Source organism: Staurois parvus, unplaced genomic scaffold (genome assembly GCF_062004578.1).
Source record: "Staurois parvus isolate SC_StPar_1 unplaced genomic scaffold, SC_StPar_1.0 ptg000086l, whole genome shotgun sequence".
Classification (NCBI taxonomy): Eukaryota; Metazoa; Chordata; class Amphibia; order Anura; family Ranidae; genus Staurois; species Staurois parvus.
The window spans coordinates 1,010,835-1,016,834 of NW_028317882.1; positions in this window are offsets into that span (position 1 = coordinate 1,010,835).

Here is a 6,000-nt window from a genome sequence, read left to right on the forward strand (position 1 = left end):
ACCAACTATGTCTGAAATGGTGGGGTTAACAGTTAAAATATGCCAATGGGTTTTTAGAATATTCATGACATCATTCCATTGTTGGCCAAATTTTAGGATAAACCTGACTGGTCCCATTTGTTCTTTTATATTATCTTTACTTTTATTTTTTAAGAGATCTTCTCTTTCTGTTTTTAAAACTCTAGATTTGGCCTTTCTTAATGCTCTACGCGACTAGCCTCTTTCCCTGAATCTTCGATACATCTGTGTAGCTTCAGAATGAAATTGAGTTTGTTCCGTGCAGTTTCTTAGAATCTGGAGAAACTGACCCATTGGTATTCCTTGTTTAAAAGATTCAGGGTGGTGGCTACTGGCATGTAATAAGGTATTTGCTGCAGTTTCTTTTCTAAATGTCCTTGTGATTAACTGATTTACTTTGTATGATACAGAGAGGTCCAAAAAGGAAATCTCATTATGGTCATAACAGAATATTCAATTTGATATTCCTATCATTCTGATTCAATTCAGTCAAGAATTCTTTAAGTTGGTCTTCAGTCCCACTCTATAACATAAAAATATCATCGATGTACCTCAGCCATTGCAACACATCGAGAAATTATATTCTCTATCTCCCATAGTCCCAGATGAAGGCATTCATACGCTGGAGCCCATTGGGCTCCCATAGAGGTGCCACAGATTTGTTGGTAATTCACTCCTAAGAATTGAAAACCATTATGGGAGAGCATAAATTCAAGAAGGTCCAAGATAAATTCGTTTTGGGCTCTCATATCTGGATAATGTAACCCAAGGAAATAGGCAACTGCCTTTATACCCCAAGTATGTGGGGTTGACGTATACAAAGATTCTACGTCGATACCAACCAATAAAATTCCTTTTGCAACTTGCATATCTTCTAATTTGGATAGAACATCTCTAGTATCTTTTACATAGGATTGTAAGGCAGTGACCATATCTTTGATCAAGTCATCAAGGTATATACCTTTTTTTTTCTAATGGACCATTAACTGCTGATACTATAGGTCTTCCTGGTGGTTTCAAGAGATCTTTATGTATCTTAGGGATTACATAAAAGGTTGGAATATTATATACATCAGCCTTTAATAAATCATATTCCTGTTTAGTCAACAAATTTACCTTAAATGCCCAGGTTAGTTTACGGTTTAAAACATCCACAATTTTTTACAAGGGTTTTTCTGGCAACTTGACTTAGGTATTGGCATTGCTTAACTGCTTCGCATAACTGGAATCGCTTAACTGCGGCACAGATGCACAAAATCACTTATATATACGTGACTTTGCATTTCCTGGTCCCGGCCAGTGATTGCCAAGCATCTGCAACGGGGAGGAGAACTGTTTGTAAACAAAACAGTTCTCCTCCCTGTCAGCTCGTCCACATTGCTTTGGATGGCTGTGCACAGCACTGCCATCCAAAGCAGTGTGATTACAGTGAAGCACTAACACACGGCCCCATAGTAAAACACACCCAGCACACAGTTAACCCTTTTATCACTTCTCATGTTAACGCCTTCCTGCCCAGTGCCATTAGTACAGTATCAGTGCTTTTTCTTTTTTTTTTAGCACTGATCACTCTATTGGTGTCACTGGGGATGTCAGTGACACCAAGTCAGTTCCCTCCAGTGTCAGAATGCCCACTGCAGTCACGTTATAAGTCGCTGATTGCCACCATTACTAGTAAAATTTTTAAAAAATTCCAGTATCTATACTGCCATTTATAAATGCTATAGCATTCATGTAAACCAATTACTTTACATGTATTGAGATATTATTTTAGCAAAGACATGTAACAGAATACATTTTAGCCTAAATTTGAGGAAATTAGATTTTTTTAATTTTGTTACCGGACATGTTTAATAGCAAAAAGTAAAAAATATTGTTTTTTTTCTCAAAATTGACTCTTTTGTTATAGCGTAAACAATAAAAACCGCACAGGCAATCAAATACCACCAAAAAAAAGCTCTATTTGTGGGGAAAAAAAGACGTAAATTTAAATTGGGTGCAGCGTTGCATGACCGTGTAATTGTCAGTTAAAGTAATGCAGTGCCGTATCGCAAAAAATGGCTTTGTCAGGAAGGGGGGTAAATCCTAAGGAGGGCAAGTGGTTAATTGCCTTCTGATTTCATATTTGTAGTCTGTACTGTCCATCAGGACCATGTTGCTGCCTTTATCACTTCTCTTGATGACTATATCCGAGGCATTTTGCAATTCATCAAGAGCAATTCTTTCTACTTTAGTCAAGTTGTCAGGACAATTTCTTTCCCAATTAGTTTTTAATAAGTCGGAGTGTACCAGGTCAAGAAAAAGACTAAGCCAGTTATTCTCACTTATATTAGGCATCTTTTTAGAAGTTGCTTTTAATCTAGATGTTCTTTTCCATTTTGATGTTATATCCTCATCTACTTCCTCAATCTGCCCCCTCCTCCCAAAGGCTTATCAAATCTTTTAATTCTTGTCTTTCAGTTTCCGTAGTCTGTGTTTGGTTTTGAGGGGATTTATTTTGATTAAATGAGGTTCTGAGCAAAATTTTATGCAGAAATAAATTTAGATCTTTAAACACCTCAAATAAGCACATTATGTTTGAGGGTGAAAAGGAAACCCTTTTTGTAATAGTTTGTCTCAATTGAAGGTGGAATTTAGATAAGTCCAATCACTTTTAGATCATTTTCATTTTGGGATGTTATATTTTGAGTAACAAGTAGTTCTTGTGGCTTCTTGTTCGATCCATGTTTTTTACTACTTTGGGAATATTTTGACTTACAGTCTCTTCTTGTGTCTTTCCCTTGTTGTTCCCTTGTTGCTTGACTCAATTGAATCAGAATGATAGGAATATCAAATTGAATATTCTTTTATGACCATAATGAGATTCCATTTTGGACCTCTCTGTGTAAATCAAAATAAATCAGTTAATCACAAGGACATTTAGAAAAGAAACTGCAGCAAATACCTTATTACATGCCAGTAGCCACCACCCTGAATCTTTTAAACAAGGAATACCAATGGGTCAGTTTCTCCAGATTCTAAGAAACTGCACGGAACAAACTCAATTTCATTCTGAAGCTACACAGATGTATCGAAGATTCAGAGAAAGAGGCTAGTTGCGTAGAGCATTAAGAAAGGCCAAATCTAGAGCTTTAAAAACAGAAAGAGAAGATCTCTTAAAAATTAAAGTAAAGATAATATCAAAGAACAAATGGGACCAGTCGGGTTTATCCCAAAATTTGGCCAACAATGGAATGATGTCAGGAATATTCTAAAAACCCATTGGCATATTTTACCTGTTAATCCCACCATTTCAGACATAGTTGGCACTAGATCTCAAATGGTGGCCAAAAGGACCTCTAATCTAAATGATCTACTAGTAAGATCAGAATTTAAAAAGTATCCAAAAGACAACTGGCAAACTAAAATGGCAAGAGTGCGGGGTATGAATCCATGTGGCCATTGCCACATTTGTCCCTTTGTAGACAAGTGTCAACTGTTCACCAGTGCAGACAAAACAAGGACCTCTGAAATTAAGAATTTCATCAATTGTTTAAGTAGTAAGGTCATATATGTGCTGGAATGTCCATGCGAGAAATACTATATAGGCAAAACAAAAAGGACCTTGAGGGTTCGCATTGGTGAACATATAAGAGATATTAGGAATGATCAAAGTAGAATTGAGAAGGAAAGGGAAAATCCTTTGGCACAACATTTGAAGGAGGCATACCATGGATGGATGGAAGCTTTAAATGTAAAAGGGATCTTTTTGTTAAATGTATCATCTAGAAAAGTGGCTTTGATAAGGTTCTATTACAGAAAGAAAAATATTGGATTTATACAATGGGAACGTTAATACCAAAGGGATTAAACAATGAACTAAAGTTTTTCTTAATTGAGTTTCCTCTTTTTTAATGTAATGATGGCATCTCAAGGGTGCAATGACAGGTCCATTACGTAAGAGAAAGGGTATATAAGGAAGCTTAAGACTGTCCCCTCCCAGTTCTGATGAAGTCAGCGATGATTGACGGACAAAACGCGTCAACTTAGTGATGTCATCACGTCCGGAAGTGACATATGCTGGTGTCTCCATGCTGGATTTCATATGGCGGGTCAAAAGCCAAGTTACACGGTATATCACTTGGAAGTTATTCCTGCTAAGTACCAAGTAGGCACAACAATAGCTGCGATTTGTGGCAATGGGAAACAGCTCTATATTGGAAGTGAAGCATCCATACCTTTAAGTGGATGTATTGCAGTGCTTTGACCGGAGGTGGTAGTAAGTGACTACTCCAACTGAACCGATGCATTCGGCTATGGTCTTATGCTTGAATCACCACTATCCGTGTTCATTATATACTTCATTGGACTTTCTTTTCTCAATACACATATGCTTATTCTTTCCTTAATGTGCTGTCTAAACTTCTCAATCTGAGTGGTCACTTTGTATTTACGTCATTGCATAGACAGTTCTGAGCTTCCTCCTATAGAATGACCATTTTGCATGATCTGATTGATCTATTTTCACCGCTGTTTTATTTCTATTGATGCCTCGTCATCCATGAATGGAGAAGGTTACTAGCAGTGAGAACTAATACTGAGACTTTAATATCTACTATCTCCACACTGTGTCATACTGTAGCTATTGGATGCAAGTGCTTAGAAGATGATCATATCGATATGTTATTGATTGCATGGTGACTTGATTGATTCAGTCTGATGTGTTATTATTCACGTTAACTCATCCTCTACCAAGTCCTATGCACCTGGACATTAGTAGAATATTACCCTTTATTGTCTCATTAGCACTTGTTCATGATTCCTTATTCCTACATTCAAGCAATGCATGTGATCATATTTTGATTTCCTAGTCAATTTGATGCATAATATTATCTACCAGCTACGTTCTAAGTACGGACGTATTCTTTTTATACACTCACTGTTATTGTTTTTTGTCTGTTGTTTGTATGTTCGCCCTGTTACAGCAATGTTCTTCAAATGATCTTTTTGATTATACACAAAGTATTTTTGCAATCAATTTCATCTCTGTTACTCTGCTTGGGTAATTAATACTACTGAGTATGTACAATCTGTTCTTCACAGCTGTTTTTTTAGTCAATTTTTTCGGTTCAACCCACACCATTTTTTGGGTGAGTAAGAGAACTACTATTTAGGATTTTTTTTACCTATACTTGTGGCACATTTTTTTGTTTCATGAACTCTGTACATAGCCTGTGCTTGCTATTTCCCCGAAGTATCGTTCCATCTTCCGTGACATCTAGGCTGAGTTGCTAGGACACCCCGTACTGCAAGTCAGACCCAAACTGGGGTACTAATTGCTATGAAGGAACCCAAGTACACAAGTACCTTCATAACCAGGGTCTTCTGTCACCTATGCAAAGTCACCCCAGATTCCTGACTGGCTGTGCGATATGCACATAGACACTAGCAGTGTAGTCATTAGCAACAGCAATATAAACTTCTCTAGTTGACTTTACTGTTCAGTCAGACACTGCTTCTGCATCTTTTCTTGTAGTAAAGATATCTTTACTGAGAGGCTGTTCAAATAAAATATAATGTTACAATTAGTTTCTTGCCAATCATCCCATTCTTCTTACAAAGTGCTCTCTAGTGTGTCCTGGTGCCCCTTGCCCATTGAGGTAGTCATACCTTTTGATTGTAGACAGAGTCCTTAAAATCCATAGACCAAATGTATAAGTCCATGTCCTGATTGGTTTCCCACCAAAGGGTGAACTAACAAAGCATCAGTTACATATCATAGCAATCTCCTGTTCCACTTCCCACACATTGAGTGATCCAATCTAGAGGCAGCTCCCTACTTATATCCTCTTGCCCTCCAGTAGAGGACAGCACCACTGAAAAGATAACACCTGACTTCTCAGTGGCACCAGATTAGGAGGGCAGCATAATTAAACAATGCAACAAATAGTACAGACAAGGCATAACAATAAAAAAAAACCATAACACCTACCTAGTAGTCAC